A 26,529-nucleotide genomic window follows, 5' to 3' on the forward strand; every position below is an offset into this window, starting at 1 on the left:
AATCAGCTGCCTAATACACATGCCAAGCACAAAATTCTTTTTTTAAATTTACAAATCCTGTCAGGCTCTGAACCAATAAAGTGTTCAGCTTGTTTGAGCAGTACACACGCTAGAAAATCTGAAAACCACTTTTCTGGTAAATTATACCACTCTGCAACTCACTCTTGCTAGAACTAAATGTGACACCTGTAACTATAACTTTCTGCCTCTAACAGATACTTTTATTATTACTCAAAGTTATAAAATAAATATGTTAAATATATATATATATAATAAAAGCAACCAGGTCAAGAAGGCTCCCATATCCATTTCAATCCAAAATCCATCCAAATAAGATCTGGGCTCCGATTCCCAACCTAAAACAAAAGGCTCATCCCATTTAGGCCAAAAAAATTTATGTTATGTGATCTTTCTGTATTATTCAATTCTGTTGGTTTTACAGGATTTCTTCAAAACAGCTCCATTGTTTGTAAGACTTTTCACCTCTGAAAGCACTGCTTTAAAAACTTCTCTGTAGTCATACTGTGCAATACAAAACTAAAGCTTATGAAAAACCTTTCAAAGCAAACAATAACTAAATATAGAAAGGTATTTATCACACATCTATAAATCATGCAATTATTTGGAAAATACTTTTGACATGAGTATTAGTAATTAAAAGGTATGGAGTTTAGATCTGTTTAACTTCAGAACATACTGCAACATCCCACTTTTCTTCCCCTTGTATTTTGAGGATAGGGTGGCTTAAGGGCATGTGGAAAACTTATTCCACTTATTGGGATTACTGCTTGATCACATCACTTTTGGGGACATTCGTGTGGGCAGTCTATTTGTAGAGTGTAGAATTTCATTATTAGTATATACTTTATGTTCTGCACAGTCACTTAAAGCTTTAGCTAAGTAATTTAAAACTGATCAAAATACATAAATTATTGTTGCAATTTCAAATCAAAGTAAGGGTTTAAAATTGGGAAAATGAAAACACTAGCAAAGCAATTGTTCAGCAGTGCTTGCTTTTGAGAAGGAAACAGCTGGTGGAATAAATTGAAGAGGAATTGAATATACTACAAAGTATTTTATGAAACAAGAAAGTAGAAAATACAAATTAATCACTACCTATCAATCTCTCCCTTAGCACTGAATCAATTTATGTTTAATGAGAAAAAAATGATGCTGAAAATCATAAAACATTACAAATTTCCTGTTCAGATTTATGCCATATAAAAAGATAAACCTACTACTGACATATCTGTCAAAGCTAATTTTTTAGTAATTCTTTATTATTTACACTGCAGCTGTCAGATACCTAACAGCCTATAAAAATTAGCAAGGTAAATGAGGTCTCTAAAACTTTTAAACAGACCCAACTTCATAGAGTTGGATAGAAAGCTTTTGGGCATAGGGGCTGTTTTTCTTATACTTGAAGGCTTATAAAAGATCACATTGCTCCTTAAAAGTTTGCCTACCCAAATTCATTACTGAAATTATTGTATCATTACTACAGAAATACTTCTGAAAAATATCTGAAGTGTGAAATTGAGAAACAGGATTCAGTGTGTCATCTGCAAAGAAGCTGTTCTTCTCCAAAGCTGTCTTTTCATACAGAAAAAGGTGAAGAAGTTCTGCTCCATCATATAACTGGCAGCTTTTTCATCAGGTGGTTCAAAAGTTAGAGAGACTATTATTATTTCTCTACCTTGCAAATCCTAACTGCAATCAATTAAAAAGATTTTGATCTTTTCCCAGTTAGTGTGAAAAAGGATGGGAGCTTTCTATGTTCAGAAGTTAAAAGGAACTTCAACCAAATTGAAGTCACCATAGATTGTTAAACTGCCCACCAAATATACTGACAGCCTTTACAAAAGACACTTCAGGCTCTCAGCATCTCTATGAAGGAGAATTCCCATTTCTAGAGGGGAAAACTGGTGTGCACAGATGTTTAATGATTGAAAAAACACACATAATTCTTGATATGAAAGTCTAGCTCCATGGATCAGCTTGCTCAGCAGTGTGCAGTACTGCAAAAATTTCTCAATTGGTAAGCATAAGCAAGGTCAGCAAATGGAACATATTTGAACCCCAGGTAAACTTAGCAGTTTTACTGCACTCTCCTTTGAATCAATAATTTTCAAGGTTCTGTCTTATTTATGATCAACTCTCTCCAACCCTCCATACTTGCCAGACACTCTTCTTCATTTCTCAGAATATTTAAATTAAGATTGTTCTAATATGCTATGCTATGATTATTTCACACTATTGTTTCCACTATTCATTGGAAGTTTCAAGGAAGTTATTTTTTTACGCTCTTTGAAGATGTTATTTTAAGCCAAGTTGACAGTGTTCACAATCTTTCAAACAAGTTGACAGATAGTTCTGCTAATGTGCACTGTAAATGTACATGTACATGAACCTTAAAAAAAAACATGCGCTGACAAAATAACATGCATGAGAAAATAATACAGATTTATGAAAAAATGAAAAAAAAACCCTCTGAGGCAGGTGATTATAATGGATCATGATCATACTGAGGAATTTTGGAAAAGGCAAGGCAGAGCTGGAATGCATTTGGCTAATTTCAGCATTAGCAAGTTACCGATGTCAGATTTGTGGAGCCCAAAAAAAAAAAAGTGTTCTTCCAAAAGTGTTTTTACTCTCACTACATACAGCTGGGAGACCTGGAATTGCACCAAAAAAACAGCGGAAGCAGAAAACAATGAAATATTCACTGTGTAAACGAAAGAAGGAAAATTGATCACACACCAAAATCATTTGCCAGACACAACACTATAATTAAGAAAAACAGGTAAATGCCTAAGGAGCTGTAAGTGCCTTGGAAAAAACAGTTAACTCATGACCCTACCTCACAACAAATAGTTACTCTGATTCCAAATGAGACAAAGACCCAGATGGTAAAATATGGTATAGAAAGGGTCCTTTTAAAGTAAATATATATTTATATTTTTCCCCCAAGGAATTACTTAACATCACTGTTGTGAACAAATTCTTATGCTATTGAGCAGTGAACACAAAGTGCTGCCAGGGCAGAGAGGGGGATCCTGCTGGAAAATCTATTTTTACTGCAGCACACCAAGATTGGAGTTTACAAAAGCGACTCCATTCAGCGTCCTGCTCACTAGTACAAGCCAGTGTGACACCTGAACATTCTGTTCACGCTACTAATGCCTCAGTTTATTAAACTGCAACAGGTTGTTTTTTACATTTGCACTTTGGTAAACTTAAATCAGGTGTGAAGCTCTCAGGTCATGCATAGAGCAGAGAATAATAAAGTCAGCTCTAGCTTCTTGATTCTTACAGGTTTCTTTGCCTATTTTCCTGTCTCATCTACAGTTGCTTGTACCCCCAGAACTGCACCATGATGATATGCCTTGAGCCTTGAACATTTTATGGTTCCCCTTGGCAAGCAGCTCTGCACCCTCTGTCAGGCTTGTAAGTGCCTCACCATTCCAGTGCAGGATTCGGCCTCATGCTTCTCTACAATGAACACTTTGTTAGTGCTTATACAGTCACATGTTCCTTTTAATTCATTTTTTTATTTCCACTGTGGTAGTGTAAGCTGAAGGGTTTTTTTCTTTTTTAATTATCTTATTCCAGCAAGGTGCCTTTTGAAATGCCTGATTTTAACTATAAAGACACTTCCAAATGGTACTGGCATCTTTCTATAAGCGTATCACTAAAATGCAATTCACTACTGAAGCTTTTTGAAAAGCTGCACATTTCTTCACGGCGCCAACAAGTGAAGAGAAAAAAATCTGTAAACTTAAAAAAAATGTAAATTCAAGGACACTACCAACTTTGTTTCCACTAGGAAATCTCTTTAGACTTGCATTGTTACACATGGGTCACCTGTTGGAAATTGTACAAGATGCACAGGATATATCTTTAAATTATTCATAACCACCTTAAACTGCTCTCAATCGGCATTGCAATATGTCATCTTACAGACACACAAAAGTTCAAAAGGAAAAGCACATGAAAAAGCAGACTACCAAGAGCACTATTGTTAAAGCTACACCAGAAAGCTTAATATTTCAATACTGTATATGTTAAAATAAACAGCATACACAGGTGATGAAAGCCAGCCTCTGAAAAATTTATTATTCTGTTAGAACAAGTTTACACTTAGGATGAATTCTCAAACTTCATGCCATTAGGAAGTTTTACTGGGTTTATAGTGGAAATAAAAACAGAAATAAAAATAGATGACAACCCAAGAACACAGGCTGTACTTTGAATATGATCAGCTGTCTTTCTTTTCCTTTACGTCTGCACATTTCCCTTCATCCTCAACAATCAAATTTTATTCAGTCTTTGTGCAAAGTTCCTTAAGTTGTCTGTTTTGCCTTTTAAAATTAAATGTTTTGAAAGATGAAGTTGAACAGACTAACATAAACTACATGAATTCAGTATTATTTCCCCAAACCCATCCTATTCTACTGGAGTTGTAAAGCTTTCAAAGATTTATGATGTCAGTTTGATTCTAAGGATTTTTTTTTTAACCTATTCATCCATATTCTTATTTTTGGCTTCCAAACAAACTGATCCTAACCTCATTTTCTCCTGATATACATGTCATAAGCATTTATCCCATTGAAGTCAAAGGGATGCAAGAGTGGGGACCATTTCTCTGGATAAGATGGGTACAGATGAGATATTGAACCATTAAATTTGAAAGGCAGTAAAATCCTGATGAGTGTATTTGTATTGCCAACTAAGCCTTTGGAAATGAACTGGTTTGTAAATTCCACTACCCAAAGCAATAAAGAGCACAGCTCCTACGTTTAAATGATAAAGTAGTAATATGAATTTTGGGCATCCTTGTTATTTAGATTCCTAAATACTGGAAAAATAATTTCAAGTTGAACATGAACAAGACAACTAAATTACAGTCTATTTCATCATTTTGTATAGTTTAAAAAAAAATCTAAATAATTTTAATTCTTATTCTTTCTGACCAAACTGCATTTCCACAGATTGTTTAAATTTATCTTAAAGTTAAATTTTACGTTTTGGGTTATATAATAGAAATTGGTATTTAATGTGCAACATTATACTTACCCAATTGGAAGCTGTTGTCCTCTGTATATTATCTGGATAACTGATTTCAGTATGAAGTTTTACAAATTACTGCTTAATGTATTCAATATTTCAAATAAATGCAGAAATATAGCTTTTTAATTACTTAGGAATCAACAAGAAATGTCAGCTTTTTCCACAAGCATCGCACACACGCACACATATATATATATATATAAATATATAAAAGAGAAAAAAAATACCCAAACCAATTTTATCAGCTTCAACATTTCAACATTCAGCACTTTGTATATTAAAAGTCTGTACTGTTACCATATGCTTGATTTACACTCATATTCCTATCCCAGATCTGGATGGAGCCATCCTGACAGCCAGCTGCAATAAGTTTACCATCTCTGCTGTATGTACAAGTTGTAGGAATCACTCATTTACCTTGAACTGATTGAAGTTTAAATACACCTTTGTGCTTTTTTCTCATTGTTAACACCCCATGTTCTCACAGTTCTGGAAAGAAGTTTAAAGAAAGACTTGTTTTATGCACAGTTGATGTACACAAAATAACTCTTCTTATGATGTAATCAAATATTTTTCAGCATAAACAGCATATAATTATGTTTAAATAAAAATAATTACAAAGTAGCATATAAGATACAACATGATGGTCAGAAAACTAGAGTATGAAACCATTTCCAAGTAAGAAACTTGGAATTAATAACTTAATATGGAACTTAATATGGAACCTTGTATTAATATGCAGGTGAAATTACAAAAGAAAAAAAAAAAGTCTTCCCAAGCTCTCATCTAAACATATATATAATTACCTGCAATTGAACCAAGGGCAAATATAAAGATACTACATAGTATCCACTGTCACTAGAAATCAGAAATATGTATTTAGTGCTTTACAAGAATTAAGACCTCAAGAATGCAGTATAAATACATACACAAATTCATCTACTAAACAGATTGCCATGTTAGAGCAATGAAGGCAATAACTGATAACCCAACTTCAAAACTGCAGTACTGCAGGGTGACAGCTTATTATTCAGGCTTTTATTTAATTTTAGAGGCATTTTTAAACAATTAATTGCAATATTATTGTAGTTCTGTTTCACTAATCCCAAGAGCTGCAATTTCTGGGCTAGAAATGTCCTTTGGATACTTTGAAAAGACTCATTTACATAATACTATTTCCTAGAGTTGAGTTTTTCCCACATTATCAGCACAATAAATACATCCTCTTTCTTTTTAATGGAAAAAAAGAGCATCTACCCTGGTCTTCAATGTTTGTTAGAGACATAAAAACATCCAAATGAGAGAACTAAAACAGTGAAATACAGGTGGATTCTTTATCTGTCTTAGATACAAATGTTTTCTGTCCATTTAATATGTTCCTTTCTTTCCAGATAAAAATTCAAAACTCTTCTGGCACACAATGCAGAGAGGAGTTTCAGGATTTGGCAAAGGAAGGAAGACCATTAATTTAGAAAGAAAGAAAGAACTAAGTTCTCAGGACAACCTCATTTGTTTAGACTATACAAACACTGCCTATGATCCCATAGCATGTAATTCACTGATTCTCTAGCAAAGCAAATACTACTTGGTTAAGGCTGCCACTTTCCAAGAACAAGACAAGACACTGAGGCACATTAGCAGCTTCATCAGAACTGCAAACCCAGAGAAGCTAAAGAGCTGACATACATAACCATAGGACAAAACAAGCAAGAAAAATCAACTAGAAATAGCTCATGGAAGGTATGTATAATTGCATGCATAATGAGAATAAGGGAAAGCCGGTGAAATGGAATAAACCTTCAGTTGCCCATAATAAAGTCAAGATTTCTTCCTTTTTAAAAGGTCTCCAAATCTTATAACTATAAGGCATCAATTCATTGTTCTATTTTGAACCACAGCATAGGTTTTCTGCTCTTTTTCATTTTTAATAAAATGTTAACTTATGATACATTTTTCAGTCATTTGGAATAAACCTATGTTGCTATGTATTGCAGAAATGAATGTATTACTTCTTTGATGAAATAACTACATAAGATACTGCAATTTCTTAACAGAGTAGAAAAAGGACACAATAAAACTTGGGGACTTTCATGACTCCCTACATAAATGGGCATCTCCTCAGTTTTCCCCACTGTTAATTCCTTATTATGGAGTTCTTTCACATGGAGATCCATCCCTTGAATTCTCTTGTTTTGGGGGAGCAGAATTTTTTTTTTTTAACCAAAGTAAAATTTCCTTACGTACGTTATATGCATTCTTTATCTGACAACCCCATAACCTACCCTGGCTCTAGGACAATATCCTGCCAGCTAACAGAAATGAGCAGAAAAAGGGAGTCTTTCAAGAGGCACCTTTACCAAACTGATATTTACTCAAAGAATTAAGTCTTTTTCCCCATCTCTTTCCCTCACAATATTCAATCCTTCCAGCATTTCGTCTGAATATCCAGTATCTCCAGTTTATCTATCCCCTCTTGGGATCATTATCTTCTGCAGGAGCCACAGCTGAATTTTCCCAGGGACTTGGCTCACTTCTCAGATGTACAGGTTTACCAAAAACATGGTTATATACTCAGAATTTTAAAATCTGACACTTTCTTCTTCCCTATCTGAGATGTCTCACAAGCATGTCAGATGCAATTCTAAAAGCAATCTCTGCACATCCTTCACCAAACTAATTCTTCTCTTCAGTCTAACCTAACCTCTCTCCCCTCTTTATAGAGTTTTCTGGATTCCACATTTTAGGGCCTTCAGTCCTCTTTTCAGGGTTCCATGGCTTGTCAAAGCCTCAATCACTTTTTAACACTATAAATTCAAACTTCCTTATTCCTTTTACCTTTCAACTATAAAGAAAGAGAACACTCACGGCCTATCTAGTTCTACTTCATACGCTACATAGGAGAGGCCAAAATTTTTTATTCCTAAATCAAACTTAACAGCAGTTTAGTACCACAAGAAGAAAAATCTAAGTTTATTGAATAACTCCTTGTGCTGTAGACAGTTGGTAACGCTGCCTCACAAATTAATTTCATGCACTGTTTAAAAATTCACATTGTTAAAATGTGTTTAGTTTCCCCTCAGAATTTCTTTATAGTTCCCATACTTAATGTTTACTGTTCCCCTACTGCTACTTGATCTATAAAAAATTTCTACAAGAATAAAAAGCAATTATAAGAAATCATTCATCTGGTATACAAACCGATTAATCACTTCCAGACAGGCCCTAAACCTTGAGCTAAGACTGAGCTCTTCAAACTCCTTTTTCAAGTTGAACCTTCCAAACTGTATGTTTTATATTTTCTTTCCAACCTGTGAAGGACCAGAAACACAGACCATCTAAGAAGGGATCTCTGAAGCACCTTGTGGAGTATTGAGGAACAGGGTCTCAACGCAGTGAGCCAGAAGACGTTTATTAGAGCATCAGCATACATTCTTATAGACAAACACTCAGATACATCACCCATATAAGGAGGGTGCACAAGCTAAAAGCCTGCTCTACTTAGTTAATGATCATGCCTAGTTTACAGCAGAGAAGCAGTTTGTCTTATTCTTGCCTTGCAGTTGAGCAACGTGCTTATCAGGCATAAGCATCGCAACTTCGTATTCTATATTCACACAGCTGCTAGTTTCAGTTCCTTGTTTCCTGCAGAGAATACTATGTTTCTTGCTCCCCCACAGCACCTCAGAAACATATATATATATTTTTAATAAAAACCATCATCAAACAGTTTGAGTGAGATGTAATTTCTTCTGCCATTGTGGCTACCCTTTTACTCTCCACACACTGCCAATGGCCATTGACCTGACTCTTTTTCCAGTCCCTTTCCTTTACAATATTCAATAAAGGGAATAAACAAGGAAAGAATCACAGAAATTCAAATCCTTGCCTTCACAGCATATCGCTTTAAACCAGCACTACACCAAACAAATGCCAGTTAATGCTGCTTCTCTGCTTTCGTACGCTCTGGACCCTCCATCACCAGGTTGCATCGTGGTAAACTCAGAGAGCACAGTCCTTTGATTGGCATGATCTCTTTTTTTTTATTTGTTGTTTTGGACCATTTAGGCCTCTTGCTCCTCCCTAGATATAACAAATAAAGATTGCATTACAACAGTGTCTTTTTAACTTTATAACCTACCCTGGGCCCAATGTAATCTCGTTTGTGTTAAAACTTAATAGAAATCTTTACCATTGCCTTCAAGCAAGTGAGTTCTAGACTCCTTTTGGCCTAAATAGCTTCTTAAGAAGACTATTTTCATAGGTCTAAAATGAATGTGGAGTGAAAGAAAAATGTATTACTCTTACACTCAGGTTATGCAGCAGCATTTAGCAGAAATGTAACACATACTTATCTGTTGAGAGCTACAGCAAAGTTATGTCTGAGCTCCATTGAAAACAAAGGGTAATAATATTCCCTGAACAATTTTCTTAGTTCTTCTTTTTTTCCCCCCTGGAAAATAGATTGTGCTTAATAATGATTTGTTTACTAGTAAAAACAACATATATGGAAGGATTTTTTTTTTGAAAACTACCCCTTCAATGTATACGCTCATCCTTCCTTAACAGTCAATATTTTTATACTGAAGGATATGCAGAGCCACATAAATATTTTTAGATTCTTTCATAACTGTATTTTCAAAGAAACCTTAGGTTGAAAAAAGGCTCCACTCAGGCAAGCTTAACTTTTTAATGGTGGATTCCACATCTGCAAAACAGATTTTGTACAGCTTTTATATTTGCCAAAAGCAATTCAAAGCAACTTAGAAAAGGATGGGAATGTTCTTTTGGAAAGGTAATGTGGCTATTTTCCTGATCACTGAGAATTTATATGATCCATATTTAAATAAACAACTAATTTAATTACTCGGGTCACTTTTACAAATGGCTTTCCTCTTATTTTTCTCTAATGCTCTAAGTTATGTCTAAGACAAAACATCTAATAAAATTAACTTTTGACAGTGCTGCTGTGCTACACAAATTAGCATAATGTAACTGCATATTCTGCAATCATGGAAAATTTCTCCAACTCCTGATTCAGCAAGCCAGTGCCCATCTTAATACTATATTCTAATATGGACTTCACAAAAGTCAAAACATCAAACGAATTCAAACATTAAACATCTGACCTGTCAAATTCCACTAAGTTTCTTTGCGTATCCAATCTTTGTACATTTCCATTGCATTGCAAATCTCTCCTGCACAATATTGAATGTTGTTAATATTTGACACAATATAAATATATAACAATTCTTATCAACATTACAATACATAAAAAGCAACAGAATATACTACTGCTAAAAAGTTCAGATCAAGTTTAATGCTGCACACCTAATCAGTATATTATAATGCCTAAATACCTAAAATAGAATATTTATAAAGAATAGCTCAGAAGCTCTCTAAAGATGCACTCCACACACATTCTGCTGAAAAACTATGTCATCTAGAAAACTTTCAATATTATATCCTCTTCACCCATTTTGAGTGTAAGGATGTTATAGGTGTCTTCTGTGGAGCACTTGGGGCACAACAAAGGTTCGGTCACATGCCAGATACTGAAAATGCATGTACGCACAAACAGATGGAGAAATCCAGAGGAACTTCCCATAGTTATTTGGCAGAAAAGCTCCTAAATAAACTACCTACTTCCTGCATCTGAACAAAGTTAAAGCAATTTAAATCAATACAAGAAAAGTCATATCCACCATAAGTAAGAGTAGAAACGACTTTATAATTTATAACATCTTTTCAGTTACTTATTATTTACACTCCCTAAATATGTAAAAACAAACAAAAAGCTTTTTTTTTTTAAATACAGCGAATAAGTTGAAGCAATTATTATAAAACTCTAAAAACATTATAAAACTATTTTTTCATGCTTACACAAAATAGGTGGTCATCAATTCCTATCTATGTCTACTACCACCACTCTGAAGAAGATATTGAAGAATCTATTCAGAAAAGATACTGAAGAATCTCTTCAGTTGACAAAAATATTGAGGCTCTAGATGCTCCAAGTGAGGAAAAAGGGGATATCTTCTGCGGAATGCTCTTCACTGCAGATCCTTTTGTGTTACAGGTGGAGTCCCTGTGGGGAGAGAGAGGAGCAGAGACGGCCCAGCAGCTCCTTCTCAGTCCAGGGTTTGGGTATTTTACACAACCTTCCCAGATATCCTCTATATCCTCTCATCTCTTTCTCTCTCACAGGTGACCCTTATTAACATCTCACCATCTGTATTCGCATATTGGTTGGCCTCAGAAAATACTTTTATCCATCAAACAATCAGATTATTATTTTCATCCCTGGCCACACCAACCTTTCTTCCTACATATTCCCATAAATCCCCATAGGAAACATAAGCAGAATTGGAGAAATAACAAATGTACAGAGCAGCAGCCAATGTGAAATTTGAAGCAGTGCAGCAGTTCCAGTATATAAAGTTATTCTGTATTTACACATAAATAATGTATTTCAAATATTGCCTTCCAAGTGCATAGAATTTTATACAAAAAAAAAAATTATATTAATAATTTTTTCAAAGCCTGAAAATTCCATAAAGTTACAACTATTTGCATATTAGCTTATGAAAATGATCAACTCAAAATTTCACCATTCTCAAAGTTTGACAAAGTAGTCAAAGATCTTAGTGAAACCCTTTGTGTATCACATGAGAAGAGAGAAGCAATGACAAAATACAACATAAAAAAAAGTAATTGTCATGAAAAAATGTAGACAGATTTAATTTATTCAGCTATTAACTAAAGATAAAGCATAAGAAAACCTCCAGTCACATAAATGGGAAGATTTCAGAATAGATCATAAAAGGGATTCTAAGATTGAGTTCTAGGCTTATTTACTTCTTTATGAATTCCTCCTGAAAAAAATGTGCAATTCAAAATTCAAATATCTAGCTATTTCCACTTTTAAACTTCAAAGACTCTGAACATTTTAAAGAGATAAATCTTTTAGGTTTCTGGTGTTATTTAAAACACACTTTTGTTTTCTATACCTTCACCATATGTTCTCAAGAGCCTCAAAATTCCTTACTACTCTTGCACTAATTTGTAGCTGAAATTTCTCTTTTAAGCATATTTTTATGTGGAGGTTTCAAATAATAAAGAACTTGCTGCATTTCTTCCTCGACAATCACTTCTGTAGTCGCATAATCTCACTGTTGACAATATATACTTTTTCTTTACTTGTGAAACCTTGCTTACTTTAGCGTCTGGTCATTGCACCTGGTTATGTCTTTGTCTAACAATGTAAAGAATTTTCAATCATCAGTCATTTTATCTCTGTATCATTATTACTTCGCCATTGTCAAGTCTCTTAACAATAAACAAAAGCACATTTAGCTCCTTTAGTCTCTATTAAAGAAAGTTTCAAGATTCCTCTTTGAAATTTTTACTGTCTTCAAAATCCTTTTGGGGTTGCTTACACTGGAGCTAGACACAGAATTTAGCTGTAGTCTCAACAGTCATTGCCAAACAAAGTACTAACATACCAGCAATGGTATCATTAAAAGTTAATTCTCTGTGAGTCTTCACATTTTCACAAGAGGTGCTTTTTGTTTGTTTGTTTTGTTTTTAATTGCTTCAAACTAAAAGCTCTAAAAGCTCGTATATAATGAATCCTAAATAACTTTCAGGAAACAAGTCCAATTTTGAAAATATTAGTTTGTGTTGCCATATTCATCCAGTTTACTAATTAATCTAATTAATCCACTTTATCAGTGACCAACATTTACTGTTCAGGATTTACTAGAAATAGATTTGTAATTTCTCTAATAAAAAATATGTTAATTATAAAAAAATCTAAACAATTGATATACATATGTATGCAGGTTCTGAGACAATAATGCAATCTTATGAAACTGCATTAGAACCCTGTTCTTTTGTTTACTTTAGATGATCATTTTTAAGATTTACTATCGGCCAGCGCACCTGATACACACCAAAAGTTTTACACCTTTACAAGATCAAACCTTTAAATCCAAAGCAAAATTCATTGCAAATAATGGAATATATACCAGGAAAATTCAATAATCCAAATTCTGGATTATAACGTATTGCCTTCAATTTATTAGTGACTATTATATATAAACTTCTAGAAGTTAGATTAAGTAAATGAGCTTTCTCTCATAAAAAAAATCGAATTCAGATTTTCCATGATTTTATCCCCACTCGTGAAATAGGATTTTTCAGCCTTAAATGGATCTTTTTGAACTGAAAGCATTTCCAGATCAACCATCATCCAGTGAAACGATGCACCTTGAAAAAGACTACCAACTAAGAAATGCCAGCTCAGTTTGCTGCTATTTTAAGATAAACAAAAAGGATTCCATGTACATCTTTCATGTGCTCAACAAATAACATATCGGTGAGATTTTAATCCAGAATATATAAATATATGAAGACCCAGACAAAATAAACAAATTGAAATATTATACAATGAAATTACCCGTAATTCAAACTCTCACAAACAAACAAAGAAAATATTTCCCTCAAGATTCAAGCTTTCCCTCAAAATTAAATTGAAATCTTTATGGGAGAAGACAGGAAAGGAAATTGCCAGAATGAAACCTACTTGTATAACAAAACCATTTCAATGGAAGAGTTTGCTCAACAACCTGCAAATGATTATAAGAAACATGGGAAATTTCCTATCAGTTTTAAAACTGTACAACTTTTCCCTTTCCTTCTCTATCTGGCACCAAGCTGAGCTGATGGAAAAGATAACAGTTTTAACCTCCTGTTATTTCTACCCTGCCATAAGTTATTAGGCATATCTACTAACAAGGCTGCTCAAAAGTATTCACTAACCCCTATCAGTCAAAATGAGCCAAAGTAAAAGGGAAGATGTAATAACTGAACAACTTTTCAATTAATCTGTCTCATTTTGAATGAATGTTAGTGAACAATTCCCACAAGGACAGTTTAGATGCATAGCCTAAATTGTGCTCAATGCACGTGAAAAGAGAAATACTAAGTGTTCCAAGACAAGAGAAGCAAGCACATGCGTTGTAACCTTTGCCTTTCCCAGCTACCCCAAGTAATCCTGAAACATTTCAATTGACTAACAGAAGACACATGGCTTTGAAATAACTGTCCCTTCCTGCTGTGCTCATTGCACAGTTTCAGGAGTAAAATGTTCAAAAAGCTTTAAATAGGGTGAACATTTATTTTCTGTGCTCCAAAATCATAAAGGCAAAATTATTCAAACTTCAGAAGAGAACGTCACACGTGCATATATGTTTGGATTGAGCGGAATGCTCAAGTTTATGTATTCATCAATAAGGGGATTTCCCCACAGTTTGGCTGAAGTCATTGATGAACAAGTTGAAGAGCACCGGTCCCACCCCTGTGGGACACCACTGGCCACAGGCCTCCAACCAGACTCGGCCCCATTTACCACCACCCTCTGGGCTCTGCCATCCAGCCAGTCCTCAATCCACTTCACTGTCCACTCATCCAGTCCACACTTCCTGAGTTTCCCTATGAGGATGTTATGGGAGACTGTGTCGAAAGCTTTGCTGAAGTCAAGGTAGACAATATCCACGGCTCTCCCATCATCCATCCAGCCAGTCACCTCATCATAGAAGGCTATCAGGTTCGTCAGACACGACCTCCCCTTGGTGAATCCATGTCGACTACTCCTGATCACCTTCTTTTCCTTCACATACCTAGAGATGTTCTCAAGGATGAGCTGCTCCATCACCTTTCCAGGGACGGAGGTGAGGCTGACCAGCCTGTAGTTTCCTGGCTCCTCCCTCTTGCCTTTTTTGAAGACTGGAGTGATGTTGGTTTCTTCCAGTCCTCTGGTACTCCCCTGCTCTCCCTGACCTCTCGAAGATGATGGAGAGCGGCTCAGCAATGACCCCTGCCAGTTCCCTCAGCACTCTTGGGTGCATCCCATCCGGGCCCATAGATTTATGGGTGTCCAGTTTGCCTAAATAATCCCTAACGAGTCCTACTCGACCAGCGGAAAGTCCTCCTTTCTCCTGGTTCTCTCTCTTGTCTCCGGGCTCAATACATGGGGACGGGCATTAGCAGTAAAGACTGAGGCAAAGAAGGCATTTAGTAACTCTGCCTTCTCTGTATCCTCCGTCACCAAGGCACCCTCCCCATTCAGCAGCAGACTAACATTTTCCCTGTCATTCAGCTATCAAAAGTAAAATTCTTCAAATGTACAGAATCTATATATTGTTTTGATAAAATCTGGAAACCCTGCTCCTACATAGTGCTAGCTATTGTCTGAAATTCACTATCATAATTACTGCAAATCAAATAAAGAGTATTAAATAGCAACTTTCTTATGAGAAAAATCATATTACATTACTTCTACTGTTGAAATCAATGCAAAGCAAGCAACATAGGCCTTAAGAAATAACGGTTTAATTTTCTTACTTTTTAGCATTCATTTTATATATAAAAAAAATTATTCTCAAGTTTCATAACATCTGAAGTGCAAACCCTTTGCAATAAAACGTAGAAAACATAACAAAACTAATCGATTTCTAAAACAGGGCATTTTTTGCCCCATAGGACAGTGGCTTCCATATTTTCAAAAGAATTATCAATTAAAAGATTAACAACAAAAATCTACATAAACTATTGTATACTAACTGTACTCAATTGATCAAGAAGGTTTGCGACATATTACAAAATAATACCAAGATGACCGAAAGGACTAGCTAGAAAGGGGGAAGATAACTGAATAACCAGAGATTCTCCAATTTTTAGTCTTAATGAGAGCTTCCACATCTCTCAGCATTCTGCTTTACATACACAGCTCACTGTGGATGCTGTTTATGAAGTGGATATCCCTTTGCCCTCCCTGGTTACATGCCATGACAAGGATGTCAGAGAAGACAAGGGAGCATGTACACTCCACACTTATCAGACACAGTGTCTCATATTTTGACACACTAAGAGAAAGTGAACAATAATGTTACTTTAAAGCTTCAGCTGCACAGCTAATTCAGCATGTGGTGCACGTATCAACTAATACATAGGAACTGTCAGCTAGATACAGATTCCTGTGGCACCAAAACTCTCCCTAAGAAACTGAGCACTCACTGAACAGTACTGTTGAAGTGCATCAAGAAATTCTATTTCTATATCAAAGGATATAGATCCTTTTGATGAAGAACAATCATGCATATTCAAGTACTACAGCCTTAAAGGAGACTACTTTTTAATATTTTATAATCAGTAAAATTAACATTCAGATGATGAACAAAACTTCAAGTGTGCAACTTGCAACCTAATCATTTAACATTTTATGGTTTATAGGGTAGTGACTTTATTATTGCCTCAGCAGTAGCTATTATCTGTTAAAACTCTCCTCAATCTGTAAATATCGCACAAAACACATTAAACACTGTAATACATATTTTAAAAGTTCATCATTGACCATAGTAAACTAAGCATAAGTTTCTCATTCAAACAATTTCTGGCAAAACTGATTGTATTATGATTCAAAAGCCAAAAATTGCTTCAAGTACCCTATTATGTAATGTCAACTGGCAGCCAAATTGGCCAAAGTATTATAAACTCTAAATTTTGTAGAAAGAAGGCTTTCAAATCTGGGAATTTTCAAAAATAGATCGGAGGCAATGACTGCAACAGCATCAACCTGGGCCTCAAGAACAAAAATGGACACTTGCACAGGAGAGGGGAATGAAGGCCAGTGGCATTAAGTTCAAAAGAAATATTGAAAAAGATAAAAAGAAACCTGCGAGAGACAGGGAACAGTATCTGAATTTCAGAATAATCTCTGCAGACAACCAACAAACCTACCCTAAAGAATTCATCAGATTCACCTTTAGATCAACAAATAAATTGCAGAAAATAATATCTACCGTGCAGTTATATCTCCACGCACTTTCTGTTCAACATGATCCATACATAGCTCAAAATTATTCTGCCCAGATCTGACTCAGGAATAAGTACTTACTTAGTTGTATTTCTCCTCCTGCAGTGCTGAAACTCTCAAAAGAAAATACCCAACATATATCCAAAGTACACACTTTTTTTTTATTGTCAAAATTTGATAACGAAATAAGAGATTTTTAAAGACTTTTTGATTGATGCATGACTCATGTATGAAGAAAATTAAGCCACAAAAAAGTCAAATAGCCTGCCAAAAAAAGAAGAAGAAAAGAAGAAGAAGAAAAGAAGAAGAAGAGGAGAAGAAGAAGAGGAGAAGAAGAAGGGGAGAAGAAGAAAAGACGAAGAAAAGAAGAAAAACAAAAGAAGAAGAAAAGCAGAAGAAGAAGAAAAGAAGAAGAAAAGAAGAAAAGAAGAAGAAAAGAAGAAAAGAAGAAGAAAAAGAAAAGAAGAAAAAGAAAAGAAGAAAAAAAGAAAAGAAGAAGAAGAAAAGAAGAAGAAAAGAAAAAAAGAAGAAAAGAAGAAAAAAAAGAAAAGAATAAGAAGAAAAGAAGAAGGAGAAAAGAAGAAGAAGAGGAAAAGAAGAAGAAGAAAAGAAGAAAAGAAGAAGAAGAAAAGAAGAAGAAGAAAAGAAGAAGAAAAGAGGAAGAAGAAAAGAAGAAAAAGAAAAGAAGAAGAGAAGAAGAAGAGAAGAAAAAGAAGAAAAGAAGAAAAGAAGAAGAAGAAGAGAAGAAAAAGAAGAAAAGAAGAAAAGAAGAAGAAGAAGAAGAAGAAGAAAAGAGGAAGAAGAAAAGAGGAAGAAGAAAAGAGGAAGAAGAAAAGAAGAAGGAAAGAAGAAGGAAAGAAGAAGGAGAAAAGAAGGAGAAAAGAGGAAGAAGAAAAGAAGAAGAAGAAGAAAAGAGGAAGAAGAAGAAAAGAAGAAGAAGAAAAGAGGAAGAAGAAAAGAAGAAAAGAAGAAGAAAAGAAGAAGAAGAAGAAGAAGAAGAAAAGAAAAAGAAGAAAAGAAGAAGAAAAGAAGAAGAAGAAGAAAAGAAGAAGAAAAGAGGAAGAAGAAAAGAAGAAAAAGAAAAGAAGAAGAGAAGAAGAAGAAGAAGAGAAGAAAAAGAATAAAAGAAGAAAAGAAGAAGAAGAAGAGAAGAAAAAGAAGAAAAGAAGAAAAGAGGAAGAAGAAGAAAAGAAGAAGGAAAGAAGAAGAAAAGAAGGAGAAGAAAAGAAGAAGAAGAAGAAGAAAAGAAAAAGAAAAGAGGAAGAAGAAAAGAAGAAGAAAAGAAGAGGAAGAAAAGAAGGAGAAAAGAAGGAGAAAAGAAGGAGAAGAAAAGAGGAAGAAAAGAGGAAGAAGAAGAAAAGAGGAAGAGGAAGAAAAGAGATAGAAGAAAAGAGATAGAAGAAAAGAGGAAGAAAAAAAGAGGAAGAAGAAAAGAGGAAGAAGAAAAGAAGGAGGAGAAAAGAAGGAGAAAAGAAGAAGAAAAAGAAAAGAAGAAGAAGAAGAAAAGAAGAAGAGAAGAAGAAGAAAAGAAGAAGAAAAGAAGGAGAAAAGAAGAAGAAGAAGAAAAGAAGAAACGAAGAAGAAACAAAGAAGAAATGAAGAAGAAATGAAGAAAAGAAGAAGAAGAAAAGAAGAAAAAGAAGAAGAGAAGAAAAGAAGAAAATAAGAAGAAGAAAAAAAGAAGAAAAGAAGAAGAGGAAAAGAAGAAGAAGAAAAGAAGAAGAAAAGAAGAGAAGAGAAGAAGAGGAGAAGAAAAAGAGAAGAGGAAGAAGAGAAGAATAAAAGAATAAGAGAAGAAGAAGAGAAGAAGAAGAGAAGAAAAAAGAAGAAGAAAAGAAAAAGAAGAAAAGAAGAAAAGAAGAAGAGAAGAGAAGAGAAGAGAAGAGAAGAGAAGAGAAGAGAAGAGAAGAGAAGAGAAGAGAAGAGAAGAGAAGAAGAGAAACAGAAGAGACGACGAGGAGACCACGACGACAAAGAGATGAGAAGAGAAAGAGAAGAGAGTACGACGACGACGAGGAGACGATGACGACGAGAAGAGAAGAGAAGAGAAGAGAAGAGAAGAGAAGAGAAGAGAAGAGAAGAGAAGAGAAGAGAAGAGAAGAAGACAAAGAGAAGAGACGACGACGACGATGAGGAGACGACGACGACGACGAGGAGACGACGACGACGATGAGGAGAGAAGACGACGAAGAGGAGAGAAGACGAAGATGAAGAGAAGACGAGGAGAAGACGAAGACGAGGAGAAGATGAAGAGGAAGAGAAGAGGAAGAGAAGAGGAAGACAAGAGGAAGAGAAGAGGATGAGAAGAGAAAGAGAAGAGGAAGACGAAGACGAAGAGAAGAAGAAGACGAAGACGAAGAGAAGACGAAGAAGAAGAGAAGACGAAGACGAAGACAAAGACGAATAGAAGACAAAGTGAAGAGGAAGACGAAGAGGAAGAGAAGAGAAAGAGAAGAGGAAGAGAAGACGAAGACGAAGAGAAGACAAAGACAAAGAGAAGACAAAGACGAAGAGAAGACGAAGAGAAGAGGAAGAGAAGAGGAAGAGAAGAGGAAGAGAAGAGGAAGAGAAGAGGAAGAGAAGAGGAAGAGAGGAGAAAGAAAGGAAAAAGAGAAGAGAAAGAGAAGACGAAGACGAAGAGAAGAGAAGAGAAGAGAAGACGAAGAGAAGACGAAGACCAAGAGAAGACGAAGACGAAGAGAAGATGAGGACGAAGAGAAGACGAGGACGAAGAGAAGACGAGGACGAAGACGAAGAGAAGACGAAGACGAAGAGAAGACGAGGACGAAGAGAAGACAAGGACGCAGACGAAGACGACGAGAAGACGAAGACGACGACGAAAAGAAGACGAAGATGAAGAAGAGACGAAGACGAAGAGAACACGAAGACGAAGACGAAGAGGAAGAGAAGACGAGGACGAAGAGAAGACGAAGACGAAGACGAAGAGAAGATGAAGACGAAGAGAAGACGATGACGAAGACAAAGAGAAGACGAAGAGAAGACGAAGAGAACACGAAGACGAAGAGAACACGAAGACGAAGACCAAGAGAAGACGAAGACGAAGAGGAAGAGAAGACGAGGATGAAGAGAAGACGAGGACGAAGAGAAGAGGACGAAGAGAAGACGAAGACGAAGAGAAGACGAGGACGAGGACGAAGAGAATACGAGGACGAAGAGAAGATGAGGACAAAGAGAAGACGAGGACGAAGACGAAGAGAAGATGAAGACGAAGACGAAGAGAAGACGAAGACGAAGAGAAGACGAGGACGAAGAGAAGACGAGGACGAGGACGAAGAGAAGACGAAGACAAGGACGAAGAGAAGACGAGGACGAAGAGAAGACGAGGACGAAGAGAAGACGAGGACGAGGACGAAGAGAGAACGAGGACGAGGACGAAGACGAAGAGAAGACGAGGACGAAGAGAAGACGAAGACGAAGACGAGGACCAAGACGAATAGAAGACGAAGACGAGGACGAAGACGAAGAGAAGACGAAGACGAAGAGAAGACGAAGACGAAGACGGGGACGAAGACGAAGAGAAGACGAAGACAAGGACGAAGAGAAGACGAGGACGAAGAGAAGACGAGGACGAAGAGAAGACGAGGACGAAGAGAAGACGAGGACGAAGACGAAGAGAAGACGAAGACGAGGACGAAGACGAAGAGAAGACGAAGACGAGGACGAAGAGAAGACGAGGACGAAGAGAAGACGAGGACGAAGAGAAGACGAGGACGAAGACGAAGAGAAGACGAAGACGAGGACGAAGACGAAGACGAGGACGAAGACGAAGAGAAGACGAAGACGAGGACGAAGAGAAGACGAGGACGAAGAGAAGACGAGGACGAAGACGAAGAGAAGACGAAGTGAATAGGAAGACGAAGACGAAGAGAAGACGAAGACGAAGAGAAGACGAAGACGAGGACGAGGACGAGGACGAAGACGAAGAGAAGATGAAGACGAGGACGAAGAGAAGACGAAGAGGAAGACGAAGAGAAGACGAGGACGAAGACGAAGAGAAGACGAGGATGAGGACGAAGAGAATACGAGGGCGAAGAGAAGATGAGGACGAAGAGAAGACGAGGACGAAGACGAAGAGAAGATGAAGACGAAGACGAAGAGAAGTCGAAGACGAAGAGAAGACGAAGACGAGGACGAAGACGAAGAGAAGACGAAGACAAGGACGAAGAGAAGACGAAGACGAAGAGAAGACGAGGACGAAGAGAAGACGAAGACGAGGACGAAGATGAAGAGAAGACGAAGACAAGGACGAAGAGAAGACGAAGACGAAGAGAAGACGAAGACGAGGACGAAGAGAAGACAAAGACGAAGAGAAGACGAAGAGGAAGACGAAGAGAAGACGAGGACGAAGACGAAGAGAAGACGAGGATGAGGACGAAGAGAATACGAGGACGAAGAGAAGATGAGGACGAAGAGAAGACGAGGACGAAGACGAAGAGAAGATGAAGACGAAGACGAAGAGAAGACGAAGACGAAGAGAAGAAGAAGACAAGGACGAAGACGAAGAGAAGACGAAGACAAGGACGAAGAGAAGACGAAGACGAAGAGAAGACGAAGACGAAGAGAAGACGAAGACGAGGACGAAGACGAAGAGAAGACGAAGACAAGGACGAAGAGAAGACGAAGACGAAGAGAAGACGAGGACGAAGAGAAGACGAAGACGAGGACGAAGATGAAGAGAAGACGAAGACAAGGACGAAGAGAAGACAAAGACGAAGAGAAGACGAAGAGGAGGACGAAGAGAAGACAAAGACGAAAAGAAGACGAAGAGAAGACGAAGACGAAGACGAAGAGAAGACGAGGACGAAGACGAAGAGAAGACGAAGAAGAAGAGAAGACGAAGACGAAGACGAAGAGAAGACGAAGTGAAGAGGAAGACGAAGAGGAAGAGAAGAGAAAGAGAAGAGGAAGAGAAGACGAAGACGAAGAGAAGACGAGGACGAGGACGAAGACGAAGAGAAGATGAGGACGAAGAGAAGACGAGGACGAAGAGAAGACGAGGACGAGGACGAAGAGAAGACGAGGACGAGGACGAGGACGAAGAGAAGACGAGGACGAGGACGAAGACGAAGAGAAGACGAGGACGAAGAGAAGACGAGGACGAAGAGAAGACGAGGATGAGGACGAAGAGAAGACGAGGACGAGGACGAAGACGAAGAGAAGACGAAGACGAAGAGAAGACGAAGACGAAGAGAATACGAAGACGAAGACGAGGACGAAGACGAAGAGAAGACGAAGACGCGGACGAAGACGAAGAGAAGACGAAGACGAAGAGAAGACGAAGACGAGGACGAAGACGAAGAGAAGACGAAGAGAAGACGAGGACGAAGACGAAGAGAAGACGAAGACGAGGACGAAGACGAAGAGAAGACGAAGACGAAGAGAAGACGAAGACGAGGACGAAGACGAAGAGAAGACGAAGAGAAGACGAGGACGAAGAGAAGACGAGGACGAAGAGAAGACGTGGACGAAGACGAAGAGAAGACGAAGACGACGACAAAGAGATGAGAAGAGAAAGAGAAGAGAGTACGACGACGACGAGGAGACGATGACGACGAGAAGAGAAGAGAAGAGAAGAGAAGAGAAGAGAAGAGAAGAGAAGAGAAGAGAAGAGAAGAGAAGAGAAGAGAAGAAGACAAAGAGAAGAGACGACGACGACGATGAGGAGACGACGACGACGACGAGGAGACGACGACGACGATGAGGAGAGAAGACGACGAAGAGGAGAGAAGACGAAGATGAAGAGAAGACGAGGAGAAGACGAAGACGAGGAGAAGATGAAGAGGAAGAGAAGAGGAAGAGAAGAGGAAGACAAGAGGAAGAGAAGAGGATGAGAAGAGAAAGAGAAGAGGAAGACGAAGACGAAGAGAAGAAGAAGACGAAGACGAAGAGAAGACGAAGAAGAAGAGAAGACGAAGACGAAGACAAAGACGAATAGAAGACAAAGTGAAGAGGAAGACGAAGAGGAAGAGAAGAGAAAGAGAAGAGGAAGAGAAGACGAAGACGAAGAGAAGACAAAGACAAAGAGAAGACAAAGACGAAGAGAAGACGAAGAGAAGAGGAAGAGAAGAGGAAGAGAAGAGGAAGAGAAGAGGAAGAGAAGAGGAAGAGAAGAGGAAGAGAGGAGAAAGAAAGGAAAAAGAGAAGAGAAAGAGAAGACGAAGACGAAGAGAAGAGAAGAGAAGAGAAGACGAAGAGAAGACGAAGACCAAGAGAAGACGAAGACGAAGAGAAGATGAGGACGAAGAGAAGACGAGGACGAAGAGAAGACGAGGACGAAGACGAAGAGAAGACGAAGACGAAGAGAAGACGAGGACGAAGAGAAGACAAGGACGCAGACGAAGACGACGAGAAGACGAAGACGACGACGAAAAGAAGACGAAGATGAAGAAGAGACGAAGACGAAGAGAACACGAAGACGAAGACGAAGAGGAAGAGAAGACGAGGACGAAGAGAAGACGAAGACGAAGACGAAGAGAAGATGAAGACGAAGAGAAGACGATGACGAAGACAAAGAGAAGACGAAGAGAAGACGAAGAGAACACGAAGACGAAGAGAACACGAAGACGAAGACCAAGAGAAGACGAAGACGAAGAGGAAGAGAAGACGAGGATGAAGAGAAGACGAGGACGAAGAGAAGAGGACGAAGAGAAGACGAAGACGAAGAGAAGACGAGGACGAGGACGAAGAGAATACGAGGACGAAGAGAAGATGAGGACAAAGAGAAGACGAGGACGAAGACGAAGAGAAGATGAAGACGAAGACGAAGAGAAGACGAAGACGAAGAGAAGACGAGGACGAAGAGAAGACGAGGACGAGGACGAAGAGAAGACGAAGACAAGGACGAAGAGAAGACGAGGACGAAGAGAAGACGAGGACGAGGACGAAGAGAGAACGAGGACGAGGACGAAGACGAAGAGAAGACGAGGACGAAGAGAAGACGAAGACGAAGACGAGGACCAAGACGAATAGAAGACGAAGACGAGGACGAAGACGAAGAGAAGACGAAGACGAAGAGAAGACGAAGACGAAGACGGGGACGAAGACGAAGAGAAGACGAAGACAAGGACGAAGAGAAGACGAGGACGAAGAGAAGACGAGGACGAAGAGAAGACGAGGACGAAGAGAAGACGAGGACGAAGACGAAGAGAAGACGAAGACGAGGACGAAGACGAAGAGAAGACGAAGACGAGGACGAAGAGAAGACGAGGACGAAGAGAAGACGAGGACGAAGAGAAGACGAGGACGAAGACGAAGAGAAGACGAAGACGAGGACGAAGACGAAGACGAGGACGAAGACGAAGAGAAGACGAAGACGAGGAAGAAGAGAAGACGAGGACGAAGAGAAGACGAGGACGAAGACGAAGAGAAGACGAAGTGAATAGGAAGACGAAGACGAAGAGAAGACGAAGACGAAGAGAAGACGAAGACGAGGACGAGGACGAGGACGAAGACGAAGAGAAGATGAAGACGAGGACGAAGAGAAGACGAAGAGGAAGACGAAGAGAAGACGAGGACGAAGACGAAGAGAAGACGAGGATGAGGACGAAGAGAATACGAGGGCGAAGAGAAGATGAGGACGAAGAGAAGACGAGGACGAAGACGAAGAGAAGATGAAGACGAAGACGAAGAGAAGTCGAAGACGAAGAGAAGACGAAGACGAGGACGAAGACGAAGAGAAGACGAAGACAAGGACGAAGAGAAGACGAAGACGAAGAGAAGACGAAGACGAAGAGAAGACGAAGACGAGGACGAAGACGAAGAGAAGACGAAGACAAGGACGAAGAGAAGACGAAGACGAAGAGAAGACGAGGACGAAGAGAAGACGAAGACGAGGACGAAGATGAAGAGAAGACGAAGACAAGGACGAAGAGAAGACGAAGACGAAGAGAAGACGAAGACGAGGACGAAGAGAAGACAAAGACGAAGAGAAGACGAAGAGGAAGACGAAGAGAAGACGAGGACGAAGACGAAGAGAAGACGAGGATGAGGACGAAGAGAATACGAGGACGAAGAGAAGATGAGGACGAAGAGAAGACGAGGACGAAGACGAAGAGAAGATGAAGACGAAGACGAAGAGAAGACGAAGACGAAGAGAAGAAGAAGACAAGGACGAAGACGAAGAGAAGACGAAGACAAGGACGAAGAGAAGACGAAGACGAAGAGAAGACGAAGACGAAGAGAAGACGAAGACGAGGACGAAGACGAAGAGAAGACGAAGACAAGGACGAAGAGAAGACGAAGACGAAGAGAAGACGAGGACGAAGAGAAGACGAAGACGAGGACGAAGATGAAGAGAAGACGAAGACAAGGACGAAGAGAAGACAAAGACGAAGAGAAGACGAAGAGGAGGACGAAGAGAAGACAAAGACGAAAAGAAGACGAAGAGAAGACGAAGACGAAGACGAAGAGAAGACGAGGACGAAGACGAAGAGAAGACGAAGAAGAAGAGAAGACGAAGACGAAGACGAAGAGAAGACGAAGTGAAGAGGAAGACGAAGAGGAAGAGAAGAGAAAGAGAAGAGGAAGAGAAGACGAAGACGAAGAGAAGACGAGGACGAGGACGAAGACGAAGAGAAGACGAGGACGAAGAGAAGACGAGGACGAAGAGAAGACGAGGACGAGGACGAAGAGAAGACGAGGACGAGGACGAGGACGAAGAGAAGACGAGGACGAGGACGAAGACGAAGAGAAGACGAGGACGAAGAGAAGACGAGGACGAAGAGAAGACGAGGATGAGGACGAAGAGAAGACGAGGACGAGGACGAAGACGAAGAGAAGACGAAGACGAAGAGAAGACGAAGACGAAGAGAATACGAAGACGAAGACGAGGACGAAGACGAAGAGAAGACGAAGACGCGGACGAAGACGAAGAGAAGACGAAGACGAAGAGAAGACGAAGACGAGGACGAAGACGAAGAGAAGACGAAGAGAAGACGAGGACGAAGACGAAGAGAAGACGAAGACGAGGACGAAGACGAAGAGAAGACGAAGACGAAGAGAAGACGAAGACGAGGACGAAGACGAAGAGAAGACGAAGAGAAGACGAGGACGAAGAGAAGACGAGGACGAAGAGAAGACGTGGACGAAGACGAAGAGAAGACGAAGACGAGGACGAAGACGAAGAGAAGACGAAGACGAAGAGAAGACGAAGACGAAGACGAAGACGAGGACGAAGACGAAGAGAAGACGAAGACGAGGACGAAGAGAAGACGAGGACGAAGAGAAGATGAGGACGAAGAGAAGACGAAGACGAAGAGAAGACGAAGACGAGGACGAAGAGAAGACGAGGACGAAGAGAAGACGAGGACGAAGAGAAGACGAAGACGAAGATGAAGTCAAGGCTAAGAGGAAGACGAAGAGAAGACGAAGACGAAGAGGAAGAGAAGACGAAGAGAAGACGAAGACGAAGGGAAAAGGAAGAGAATAGGAAGATGAAGAGAAGACGAAGAGAAGACGGAGACGAAGAGAAGACGAAGACGAAGACAAGACTAAGAGGAAGACGAAGAGAAGACGAAGGGAAAACGAAGAGGAAGACAGGACTAAGACGAAGACGAAGAGAAGAC

Source organism: Tinamus guttatus, unplaced genomic scaffold (genome assembly GCF_059628265.1).
Source record: "Tinamus guttatus ecotype Peru unplaced genomic scaffold, ASM5962826v1 Tinamus_guttatus_pri_ptg000042l, whole genome shotgun sequence".
In the NCBI taxonomy this organism is placed as follows: Eukaryota; Metazoa; Chordata; class Aves; order Tinamiformes; family Tinamidae; genus Tinamus; species Tinamus guttatus.